Source organism: Mastigoproctus giganteus, chromosome 3 (assembly GCF_048544385.1).
Source record: "Mastigoproctus giganteus isolate SK-2022 chromosome 3, ASM4854438v1, whole genome shotgun sequence".
NCBI classification, from domain to species: Eukaryota; Metazoa; Arthropoda; class Arachnida; order Uropygi; family Thelyphonidae; genus Mastigoproctus; species Mastigoproctus giganteus.
Window position 1 is genome coordinate 129,824,747 of NC_143577.1, and position 14,226 is coordinate 129,838,972.

Genomic DNA, 14,226 nt, shown 5'->3' on the forward strand with positions numbered 1-14,226 from the left:
CCCAAATGTTTGGACTTGTTAGAAGTCACCCAATGGTAAAATGGCCCTGGAAACCCCAATTCAATGGGGTTTTTTTTGTGGGTCCGGAGCATGGTCTGCTTTTTTTGTCCGATGAATACTTCCTTATACAGTAATCTTCCAGAGGGAAAAAAATCAATAGCACTATAGATGGTTGGAGCAGGATCTCTACCTGATATTACACAAGTGGGCACTTCTCCAGTCAAAAGAAGAATAGGAATGTGACAAATAATAATCTAAGGTTCACTCTCTCTAGTGGCCAGTCAATGGAAGCATGGCGACTTGACCCATTGTCATAGGCGCCAGATAAGTAATGCTGAGTTCCTTCAAAGTTTAAAGCAAACTCGCCAATGGAATGCACACTCAACAGGGAATCAGTTGGGACTAAACTTAATAACTCACACTGGATTCAAACATACAGCAAAGAACATAGTGTATAGTGTTAACTGTAATGAATGAATACAAACTCTGTAAAGGCCAGATTTATGTAGGTTAGTGAGTGTTCATGCAGTGTTAGTTATGTTGTTCATCCGGCCTCTTAGCCTATGGGCCTGTGTTTTTACACAAAAATCTCTAATTTACCGTCCAGCATCATGAGGAGGTGGGCTGGCAGTAGGGAGTTTGAAAGCACTGGCGGGGCAAACCACAGGGTTTGCCCGGCCAGTAGTAAAGGTGCCTGCCTGGTTGAAAGGGAGGCAGAAGAGGGACTCTCAGGACAGAATGACCATCCTGCCCTGTGGGTGGGAGTTGATAGGTGGCAGTGGGGTTACCCACCAGGCAAAGGGGGAGGGTGCCACCCAGGTTGTGGGGAGGGGGATAGGGGTAGTGAGAGAGAGCAACCAACCCAGGTGGTAGGAATGAAGGCTCATAGGGATAGCGTCCCTATGTTGGAGCACCTATGTCATGCTCTGTCCCACACCTGGTCAGGGTTAAGCCCTAATCAGTGTCAGCATCCCACACCATGCCAGCTGAGTAGCCACGGCATGGTGTCTGCTTGGTTGGGCAAGAGACGATAATGAGCCATCTATCCATCATCCTATCTGGGGGTGGGGGAATGGGAGAGAGAGAGACAATTTACTTCACTCATAATCTACATTCACACTCAACTTCCATTCTATATTTTTTCTTACATTTTCTGTAAAGATTTAAATTAATCAGTAAGTGGTTTGCACTCCTCCACACTCTCCTTTATTCTGCTGGCATTTGTCTCATTTACTAAGTTCTTTCTTACTGCACTCCTCCCCATATGCACTTCAACTTATTGATACTTTTCAGTTAAACTGCAGATCTTACAATCTGGGGGGGGGGGGGGGGGGCATGCAATGTGTGTGTGTATTGTTGTTAGTATATAGTTAGGATTGTGTTAGTATTTCTAATAAATATATTGTTGTTAACTATGTGTTCTTGCAGTCAATTACATAGATTCTTTCACAAAACTTCCATTTACCATAACACTCATTCATTCTCTTTCTATCATTCAGTGCCCAGTCCATTCCTCAGTCTTTCATACTCTTTCATTCTACATTGTATCTCCTAGCTACAAGCTTACTAATATTTTTCAGCTAAGCTGCTTCCATGGCTGCCTGTACATCTCCCTCCCATACATGTTTTCATATTTGGTGTGGGGGCACAGGTCTCCCACTAGGGATAGGGTAATCCTGGGGCCCTAGTCAATCTGGTTTAGTCAAATATGAAAAATCTGAACGCTTTATAATTATTTTTTTTCTATTATAAATAAATGTTCTTTGGTAGGGGGGGGGGGGCAATTTCTCCTATTAAAGCGGCAAAAGCCTGTGGCTTCCTTGCACTATCTGGTGAATGCTATTACTTTTACTATCCACTTAGTCCAGAAATCTTTGCTTTAAGAATTCTTGAACAGACATGGCACAGTGGGGAGGTATCCTGCCCTGTTGAACCAATCCCTCAACATGGTTAGATAAAAATATTGTTTAGCAGAGCTATCAAAAAATTCAAACTCAAACAAATTTTTGCTTAATATTAGTAGAAACTGTATGGAGCAAGAGTCTCAGGCTATTGCTGCATCAGCTAAAAAAAAAAAAAATAATAAAATAAATAAATTGAATACAAATGTACTTTCCTCGCACAGATCAACTATCCAGCTGACCTATGAATTTCCCCAACTGTCAGCCTGAAATACTCGCATCAATACAGTCGGTCCTCGTATAACACGTGTTTACGTTACACGAATTCGATCATACACGATTTATAAATAGGGGAACGATATCTTATATAACACGAACCGAATTCGCTTATGCACGATTCACCTTTGTGTTTACAAGAAATGGCAGTCGAACGCGGAATCACCCCAACCGAACGCAACACGATAGGAATGAAGAAGATTCTGAAAATGTATTTATGTGTTTTATATCAGTGAAGGGGAAACATATTTCACCATAATAACGTAAAAACCAACACAATTCCAGCTATCGATATAATCGCAAATGCAATTAGACGGAGTTTAAAACCAGTTTATAACAGATTCCACTAGCAGAAACGAAACTGGAAATTGTTTTTATTGTTTTATGGTAGTAACCCCCAGAAATGTGCTTTAGTAAAATGTGGGTTGTTAATAGTGTATCTCGGCCTTTACGGTGTTGTTTATTCAGTTGCTATACGCGAGCAGCTTTGTTTATGTGTATCAAGCGTGCCTCCTCGTTTTGTAATTGCGCTTTATTCCCTAAAAATTAGTAAAATATTTAAAAGGTGTGAAAAGGAAGCGTCCTGGCGAAGACACTGCAGATTCAGAGAGAGAGAAAAAAAAAAGCAATATCGATAAACAGAGCGGACTGGGTCAAAAATTCTTAACCGGGAAAATTTATAGTGGCCTCATACTACGGTTTATGGCCAAAATCACACCGGCCTCCGGCCCACCGGGATTTTCCGGGTAAGGCTTATGGCCAGTCCGCCATAAAAATATGAAATTGTGAAACGCTTTGAGCGAAATGAAAGACCATGTGATATTGCATGTGCTACATACCTAAATGAGGCAACGCCGAGAATTACAAAGACGCGGAGAAATAAAAACTTTCGTAGCAGGAACAACTCAAAGTGTAATAAAATATATTAGATTAAGACACAAGAATAGGACGGATGGAACGGCTGTTATCTGTTTGGATAGAAAATCAAACAAAAAACAAGTTTGCTTACGATAGAAGCAAAAGCATTAGCAATATTTTATTACGTAATAGTCATTACGTTTATAAAATACGTAAGTATTTTATTTAATATAATTTTTTTAACGAATAACATACGTATTTTATTCGTAAAAAATACTTTTTTAGTATTAAAAAATACTAAAAATACTTTATTATAATATAATAAATAATAAAAAATATTTATTATATTATAATAAAAATATGTATTATATTTTTTATTACGCATTTTAATCGTTATAAAATACGTAAGTATTTTATAACGATTAAAATGCGTAATAAAATACGTAAGTATTTTATAACGATTAAAATTACCCGATTATTTATTGTGTTTGGTAATGTTTTGGTTCCAAATCTGTGTTCAATCTTGGGTGGTCGGCACCTAACCCCACTTTTCCCATACGGCCTGTTGTTTATATTGCACGATTTTGCATTGCACGTTATAAAATACGTAAGTATTTTATAACGATTAAAATTACCCGATTATTACATTAGCATTAGTAGAGGCATATGATGCAAAAAAGCAAGCTTATTCAGCATCAGCCAAAAAAAAAAAAAAAAAAAACAAACACCACTCCCATTTTACCCCTCCGTTCGTTCGAAATACCTGTCCAGTTGAGCTTTAAATTTGTTTAGGCTATCAACTTCAACAACAAGTGATGGAAGTCGGTTCCACCAACCAACCACCAGCTGGCCAAAGGCAAATTTCCACACATCTATCCGACATCCTTCCTCAATTTGAATTTATGCCCTCTGAGGTGATTATTCTGAGCAAGTTGAAGAATCCCATTGGCGTTGAGCATGCTCAAACCATTCAAAGCCTTATACACCTCTATCAGATCACCTCGCTGGTGCCTAGTCTCCAGACTCTGTAATTTGCAAAACTTAAGCCTTTCTTCGTAAGAGCAACCCTTTGTTCCATTCACTAATCTTGTTGCCCTTCTCTGTACCCGTTCCAGCAGCTCTACATCCTTCTTGAAATGAGGCCTCCAGACCTGTATACAGTACTCAAGATGTGGCCTAACCATTGCCTTATACAAGGGAATAATCACCTCCTTATCCCTGCTAGAAAAATTCCTGTATATCATTGACAAGACACCATGAGCTACTCTTGCAGCTCGTCTGCACTGCTCAGAGAACTTCATATCTGCCTGCACAATTACCCCCAGGTCCTTTTCATTCTCCACCACTGTCAGTGTAGTACCACAGAGTTGATACGTTGCTCTGGGGTTACTGTTTCCCATATGTAGTACTTTACATTTGTCAATGTTAAACTTCATTTGCCACCTCTCAGCCCATCTGTTGCAGCAGCATAGCGTCAGTAGTGTCCTTAACAACCCTGCCAACCTTTGTATCATCTGCAAACTTGGACATTAAACTTGATATCCCATCATCAATATCATTCATAAACACCGAAAACAACAACGGACCCAACACTGATCCCTGAGGAACTCCACTAATAACATTAGTCCACGTTGAGCAGTGTCCATTGATTACCACTCTCTGTCTTCTGCCACTCAATCATCCCCTTATCCATAGCAGCAATTTGCCTCCAATGCCACACTGCTCCAATTTGTGCAGCAGTCTTCCATGTGCAACCGTATCAAAAGCCTTTCTAAGATCCAAATATATAATATCAAAGTTATTCCCTGCATCCAGTTCTTTTGTGACTACATCATAGTATCCAATCAAATTGGTCAGGCAAGACCTGCCCTTAACAAAACCATGCTGCGTCTGAGCTATAACTGAATTCTTGTCTAGATGATCCTGCAGTGCTTCTTTAACCAGTGCTTCCATTAATTTACCTGGAACAGAAGTTAAACTAACAGGTCTATAATTACTTGTGTCAGCCTTTGATCCTCCTTTGTGGATTGGGGTTACATTTGCACATCTCCAGTCTATGGGTACCTCCCCTGAGTCCAAAGAAGCTCTCATAATTATGGCTAGGGGTTTGCTTACTTCCTTTGCTGCCTCCTTTAATATAACTGGATAGATCCCATCCACCCCAGGTGCCTTTTTTATGTTTATCCTCAAAAATCTCTCCTCCACTTTCCTCTCAGTTATTACAAAATCATCCAGCTCACTGCCAATGTTTACTTTACCTACATCATTCTCCTTCCTGAATAACTCCATATGCGTGAATGTAGATGCAAAATACTCGTTTAGATTGTTAGCCACCTGAGCAGGATTCTCAACTGTTGAACCATCAATATCCAGTGGACCGATCTGATTCATCCCTTTCCTTCTTGAGTTTAAATATATAAAGAACTCTTTTCTGTTTTTCTTTGCATCCTTTGCCAAGGATTTTTCGTAGTCTGCCTTTGCCTGCCTAATCTCCTTTGTGACTTGGTTACAGACCAACTTATATCTATCATAGGCTTCCATGTCACCCATTAATTTGTATGTATCCCATGCATTTTTCTTCTCTGCCACATGTCTCATTAGTTCATCTGACAACCATTTAGGCCTGAACCTTGAACAATATTTCTTAGTTGGTATGTAAAGTCTGGTAGCCTCCAAGATTAGTGCCTTGAATGCTTCCCATTTTGAGTTTGCTGTTGGTAACATCATCAGTTGGTCCCACTGTATAGAATTTAAATACTGTCTCAGACCATCATAGTCGCCTTTACGAAAACAAAAACCCTTCCCTTTACCTCTGATTGTAGTTAACTCCTTGAGTAAATCCCACTTCAACACACTGTGATCACTGCCACCTAGTGGTTCATTTATCTGCAGATTCTTAATGCATGAAGAATCACTACTGATAATCAGATCAAGAGTATTGCTCCCTCTTGTTGCCTCACGAACATGCTGATGTAGAAAACAATCATCCAATAAATCCACAAAAGCCTTGCTAGTGTGCGAGTGACCAAATCACAAATTCCAGTCAATATCTGGGAAATTAAAATCCCCCATTATAAGACTCTCTGATTTACTGGCCCACTCTATTTCCTTGTACAATATCTTATTATACTCATCAGAGTCATTAGGCCTATAGCACACTCCTACTCTTAATTTTGATTTCCCTATGCTTATGTCACACCAAACTGACTCGACACTGCCCTGTCCATCGATGTCAACTGGCTTCACTTCCTTGGACTTTGTGTTTCTTAACTAATAGTATAACCCCTCCTCCCTTCCTATCTTGTCTATCCTTCCTGTACACATTGTACTCCCCAAATTCCAGTTCCGCATTACTTATATCTGTGTGAGACCACGTCTCTGATATCCCAACAATATCTGCCTTTGATGTTTTGAGCAATACCTCAAATTCATCAAATTTTTTACCAAACTCCTAGCATTGGTGTACACGCAGTATATACATGCACCTGTTTCTATTCTTAGCTACCCTAACACAACCCATGTGTTTACTTGTACCGCAATGACTCCCAGCAGTCTCTGAAATATCCTGCATCTTGTTTTTCAGGCTTCTGCTCATTTCAATAGCAGTGCAAGAATCACTTCCACCTCTGCCAGTGGCTACTGTTAATCTATTAGTCCTTGTATCCCCCCCCAACTAGCAGTTTCCCGACCCACCTAACATTGCCTCGACAGCATCAGCAAAAATTCTTGCACCCTTTCTATTTAAGTGTATCCCATCCCTGTAGAAGCAATTTCTCCTGTTAACAAGTACAGTCCAGGCTGAAAAAAATTCTACCCCTTGAGCCTTGCACAATCCCTCCAGGGCCGAATTGATCGACAAGGCTCTCATCATATACTCCCTCCTATCGTGTCTGGGCAGAATTGCAGACACTTTCAAATTCAACCCTAATTCACGGCTTTTTTTCAACAGTGACTTGTACTTGCTAAGTAATTCCGCCGGTCTCCTATTCTTAATATCATTAGTGCCAACGTGTACAACTATATCACCTTTTGTGCCCTTAAAAGATGATATCCGCTCTACAACGTCATCAACCTTTGCCTCTGGCAGACATACCCTGGCCCTATTCCACCTATCCTTTTTACAAAGCATGTTCCCCGTTCCCCAAATGTGTGTTCAATCGTGGGTTGTCGGCACCTAACCCCACTTTTCCCATAGGGCCTGTTGTTTATATTGCACGATTTTGCATTGCACGTTATAAAATACGTAAGTATTTTATAACGATTGAAATTACCCGATTATTTATTGTGTTTGGTAATGTTTTGGTTCCAAATGTGTGTTCAATCTTGGGTGGTCAGCACATAACCCCACTTTTCCCATAGGGCCTGTTGTTTATATTGCACGAGGTTTTCTAGGAACACAACTATCGTGCTATACGAGGACAGACTGTATTTTATTCCAGTAATTAACTGATTACAATTAAATCTAAACTCTTTCCTTTGAATTCATGTATCAATCATTCATTATAAACCTCAATCAGATCCCTCCCCCCACCAAGGTACCTAGTTGCCAAGTTCTACAGCCCACGTATTCAAAGTTATTTTTCATGTGGGCATCCTTTGCAGATTCTTTGCACTTCTTTGACTGTTTTCAAGAAGCTTGATGTCGGTTTTTGTTTTTTTAGGCACGATCTCCATACGTGGACATTATTTCAAGTGCAGTCTTATAATTGTCTTACACAGTGGGATTATGTTCTTAACTGCACAAGAAAATATTTGGTAAATTGTTGATAAGACACCCTGAGTCCTTGTTTGCTGCTTGTTTACACTGCACGGAGAACTTTATGGATACTTATATCGTAATACCCCGCACTCCCTAAATTAATTTCTTCTGGTGCTTTTTAATTCAAAGTGTGTACGTTTTGGGTTGCTATTCCATATATGTAAAACATTGCATTTTGCAGCATGAAAACACATCTGTGCTTTTTTGACAATTTCTGAGTTGTCACAAAGGAGTGCTGCTTGGTGCTGGCCATCTGCAAATTTTTATATCTTATCCTGTATCCCTTCAAAGTCATTTAAGAAAATCAGAAAAAGTGAATGCCAAAGAAAAACAGCAATGAGTTTTACTTATGTAAACTCTAGAAGGAAAGGGATGTATCAGATTGGACCACTTAACATAGATGGGTTGAATATTGATGATCATGCTCAGGTTGCTGATAAACTGAATGAGTATTTTGCATCTACATTCACATGAGCAGTTATTCAATGAAGGAAGTGGCAGGAGTTTATCAAACTCTAACAGGGAGCTAAGTAATAACTGAGAGCAAAGTGGAGGAGAAACTGTTAAAGTTATACATAAAAAAGGCACCTGAGTGGATGGAATCTATCCAGTTATGTTAAAGGAGGTAGAGCAAAGGAAGTAAGCAAACCCTTAGCCATAATTATGAGAGCTTCCTTGAACTCAGGGAGGTCCCCATGGACTGGAGGTGTGCAAATGTATCACCAATTCACAAAGGGGATTCAAAAGGTTCAACTATAGACCTGTTAGTTTAACTTGTGTTCCGGGGAAAATAATGGAATCACTGGTTAAAGAAGCATTGCAGAATCATCTAGACAAGACTGCAGTAATAGTTAAGACACAGCATGGGTTTTCCAAAGGGAGATCTTGTCTGACCAATTTGATTGGATACTATGATGTGGTCACCAAGGAACTGAATGCCAAAAATAATTTTGATATCATATACTTGGATTTCAGGAAAGCTTTTGATAATCTTGCACATAGAAGACTGCTGTACAAATTGGAGAGGTATGGCATTAAGGATAAGTTTCTGTAATGGATAAAGGGATGGTTGAATGAGAGATGACAGAGAGTGGTAATCAATGGACACTGCTCTTCGTAGTCAAATGTTAATGGAGTTCCCCAGGGTTCGGTATTGGGCCCATTGTTGGTTTGTATATTTATCAATGATATTGATGAAGGTATATCAGGTTTAATGTCCAAGTTTGCAGATGCTACAAAGGTTGGCAGGGTTGTTAACGACAGTAAAGCCAGTATGCTACTCCAACTGGATCTAGATAAGTTGGGCTTATGGGCTGAGAAGTGGCAACTGAAGTTTAACATTGACAAATGCAAAGTACTGCATATGGGTAGGAATAACCCAAAAGAAATGTACCAACTGTGTGGTACTGCACTCAGGAAAGTGGAAAGTGAAAAAGACTTGGGGTAATTGCGCAGTCAAATATGAAGTTTGCTGAGCAGTGCAGACGGGCTGACAGGTTATGACCCGCAGGTCATGGAGTTTTGTCAATGATACATAGGAATTTTGCTAGCAGGGACAAGGAGGTGATTATCCCATTATACACGGCAATGTACAGGTCTGGAGGCCTCATTTTAGGAAGGATGTAGAGTTGCTAGAACGAGTACAAAGAAGGCCAACAAGATTGGTGAGGGGATCAATGGGGCGCTCTTACCAAGAAAGGCCTAAGTTCTGCAAATTGCAGTGCCTGGAGAGTAGGCACCTGTGAGTTCATCTGATTGAGGTGTATAAAGCCTCAAATGGGATGAGAAAGCCGAATGCTGATGGGATTCTTCCTCATGCTCAGATTAAGAACTTGAGGAGGCATAGTTTCAAATAGAGGAAAGACAGTTATAGAATAGATGTGTGGATATTTCCCTTTAGCCAGCAGGTAGTTGACCGGTGGAACAGACTTCCCATTTTTTGTTGTGGAAGTTGATAGCCTATATAAATTTAAGGCTGAGCTGGAGAGGCATTTGGAACAAATGGAGGGGTGAAATGGGAGTGTTTTTTTTGGCTGATGCTGCATAAACTTGCTTTCTTGCATCGTATGCCTCGAGTGGGATGAGCGAGCTGAATGCTGATGGGATTCTTCCTCTTGCTTAGATTACGAACTTGAGGAGGTATAATTTCAAATAGAGGATTCCTATATATCATGCTAATGCTTTTCTGAAATCCAATTAAACAATGTAAAAATTATGTCCTACATCCAACTCGTGAGTGACAAAATAATTAACCAGGTTAACCAAACATGATTTTTTTTTCTCTTAAAAAACGTGCTGTGTTTTCATCAGAATAGCATTTCCATCTAAATGTACTTCTGTTGCTCTCTTGACTCCATAATGTTCCTTACCAGTGCAGGCAAACTGACTGGTCTGTAGTTACCCACTTTGCTCCCAGACCCACCTTTATAATTTGGCAATGTATTGCCACTCTTTCAATCCAAAGGAATGTCTTCTAGTTTAGTGATGCCCTCATACTTAATCTTAATGGTTCACAGCACTCTCTTTCCGCCTCCCTCAAAATTACTGGGTATGTGTCATCTAGAGCTTTAGTCTCAAAACATTTTCTGATAAATAATCTGTAAAGTGCAGTATTGTTATCTTCACACTGTTCAGCCTCACTCACATAGCCTATCCTATGAAGGAGTTTTCATCTGTAACGTTCGATGCAAAGTACCAGTTCAGTTCATCAGCAACTTCAGTTGGCTAATCTAAGGTGTTAATGCACTCATTATGAAAGGGTCAAATCTGATTTGTTCTTTTCATCTTTATATGCAGATAAGTGATTAATTCCTCATTCTTATTCTTTGCTCTCTTAGCCAGACTTTTCTCATAATCTACCTATCCAAGCCAAACCTTTTCCGTAGATTTGAGTTGATGTTTAATGGCACATTGGCAACTGAGAGATTATAATGTGCCAAGTCAGGTTGTCTGTAGAACTATTTCAAATACACTTATTGCTGGTATACACTACAGTATTTTTCATAGCTTGGTAATTTTCCGATGCCATCCTTTTCTGCTCTATTACACTGGCCAGCTCTGTATTCATTCATCTTCCTTGTGTTATATTTTCATAGTGTTATACTTCATTCATTGGTTCTGTGACTATCACTTTCAAGATATTCCATATTCTAATGTATTCATCCTCCATGTGTGATAACTGCTCAATTGGTAGAGGCCATGAAGCATCTGAAACTGGCATAGCCCCCTCTCCTGGATTTAATATCCCTTTACCTTTAAAAATTGGAACCTCTTTCTTCATATTTTAACTGCTGTGTTATGAATCAGTATCCCATGCTTAAGGTTCATGTACTCTCAAGCTGTATGATGACATCTAGTTCATGATCGGTTCTAGAATATTCTTGTATCTTCCCTAATGCGAGTATTTTTCCTAACATGCTGACAAATAAGAATCATTCAGTTGATTTAATTAGGGACAAATTAAAATCAACCATAAGGCGTTCGCACTTGATCACTTATTCAATATCCATGTATCACATTGTATACTTCACAAGCTTCTTGTGTGGGGCTTACCCCTACCCTTTTATTATTGCACCCAATTACCTTATGTTGGCATGCATAGGATCTGAATCTGTGAAAGCTGCTGCCACACGTAGGCTTATAGATAAGAAACATGGCTCCCTCAACCTCTTCTATCTTGCCTATCCTTTTTAAATACAGTCTGACTTCTATATAACAAAATTGATCGTTTGCTTGAAAAAATTTGTTAAACAGAAATTTCGACATAAAGAAATATGACCTTTCCAACAATGAAAAATACCTTAATTCAACATTCAGAAATATAGTAAAAGGTGGGAAATAAATCAGAAATAAGAGGGAACGAATAAATTTTTTAACATTTTAAAACAATTAATTTATATGTATTAAGAAATTACTACTTACATGAATGCAGACGATATATTAGTACACTTTTAAGAATTATTTTGTAAAATATTTGGTTATTTTTTGTTGTAAACTTGATTTTTACTGTACATCTTTCATAAAAATGTTCATATTTGTTTAAACACTCAAATATATTTTCTGCCACATTTTCTTCACACTGAAGGTCTCGATGCAAAGTTCCAACTGCCGCCAACATTTCATGTTTGGAAGGTTTAATATTGCCCTCATTTTCATCTAACTCATCGTTGATATTGTTACCAGTTCTTTGAATACTCTCCAAAATGTTGGAGTCACTCGGATATTCAGCTACTATGTCATTGTTATCAACTTCTAAAAATTTGTCAAGAACAATTTTTCCACTCTAGCTTGGATTTCTTCCCAAGATTGCTCAATACCTTGAGTTCATCCCTCTCATTGCTGTTAATTGGCATTTCAGCAAAACAATTCTTAATCATTGTTTCCATCACATCTTAACTCCACACTTTTGCCAACTCTGATATGCACATCCGCAAGTCTATAAGAGAATCTATAGGTTGGTTGGTTTCTATTCTCAGCATAATTTTTTTTGTTATGCGCCTTCGGTAGTGCATTTTCAAATTGTTGATAATGCCTTGGTCCATTGGCTGCAGTTTAGACGAGGTATTCGGAGAGGAGAAAACAAGCTTTACACTTGAAAGTTTCCATCGAGGTTGCTTACTTTTGCCTATTACCACAAGCTGCAGTTTTTCATTTACCAGCCATACTAATTCTTGGTACACCAACCAAGACTAATTCTCTCTACTATTTCTACCACCTAAACATTAAACATGTCTTGTTCAGCAAACATTTAAAAAATAGACCTGTTTCATCAACGTTGAATATGCCTTTGGGTTCGTAGTCAATTTTTTTTTTCTTCAAAACTGTTTCTTTCTAATGGATACAGTCTTCTTCCATTACACCACCACTTTTACCAGAAATAGCTTTTTCAAATAAGCCATGGCACTTTTTAAATTTGTCCAACCTATCAGAACTGGCTTTATATCCCAGAAAAGATGCATACTCCTTAGCCTTTTCTTTTATTAATGGCCTTGATATCAGTATGATTTGGTCTTGAATCAACTTCACCCAGTTAAAAATGGCTTCATACAGGCATAATTTTGCATGCTTCCAACTGGGTTCTGTTTCCTCAAACAGTGAAAATCAAAGGTTTTTCAGAATAGTTGGCACACTACTGGCTGAGATAAATTTTAAAGCAATTTTTTTTTTTTTTTAACTCCCCAATCTACACTATTAAGCACTTCCACTTTTTCCACTTCACTCAAAGATTTCCTCTTAGACATTGTAAGGTCACTCAAATTTAAAACAAAACTGATTTAGGCACCACTTGTACCTACCATATAAACAGACAGGTGAAATTTAGTGAAAGTGTGGATGACTCATTTCTACAAAACAACAGATGGATAAAGGAAAATCTCTCTCTGTCCAGATTCTCTAATAGGGTGCTTAGAGTATAAAACAGACCAGAGCCTTTGTCCACATGGGGAATATACCTTAATCTTTGCTGGCTCTGGACACAGATAGTAGTTGACCAGCCTGACTTCTTTGTACAGTAGAGGTGGTTGAATAGGTTTTATGGCACCACTAAGTTGTGGAATGTTTTTAATCTTAATTTGCGGTCTTCAGAATTAATCCATTAGCTCTTAAAAGCTGAAGGGTTTAATTCTTTAATCCTTTTAGCTTTAAATTTGTGCTTTCTACAGCATCAGTTCTATTGCCTAAAGGCTAGAGGTGCAAACAATGCATAGTCGGGTCTCTCGAAATCAGTTCGTTATATGAAAATTTTCTTCATTATACAGAAACTATTTTCAATGTAATAACCAATGGGAAATCAAAAAAGGTCGCTAAATAGAAGATTTTCACTATATGGAAAGAGAGAGATGCAACTGTACATTATTATTGTTAGCTGTATGAAGCTGAGGCTTATGCTGCACCAGCCAAAAAAAAAAAAAAATTACCCAGAGAGAGAGAGAGAGAGAGAGAAGTAGAAGGGAATCACCAAGAAAGAGAAGAATGATGATATCCAGCTCAGGACACTGGGTGTGCCAAGCCCATACTCACCAGGTGTGAGGCCCTATAATATTGCTGACCATATAATATAATCCATTGCATACACATGGTGGATTATCTTTTTGAACACTTCATAATAAAATGGATTAGAATTACTGTAAAAAAATATTTCTGTTATATATGCACTGATAAATTGCATATGAAAACAAAATGAAACTAGGCACAAGCTGTACCTCTTTTTTGTAATCCATTGTCAGTTAGCTTCTTGGCAAACATAAGACTGAAAAGTTAAAATCATCTTTAATGTTTCTTACCAGTGCAGGTTTTGGTGATACTATGTTCAGATGATTGCTTTGCTTAGTGACTTTCTAAGTGAGTTGAGAACTCATTTGGCAACCGATCAACTCTTTTTGCTTGCTTAGAAGGTCCCCCACTTTGTTTGAAATTAATACAGAGGAAATCAGC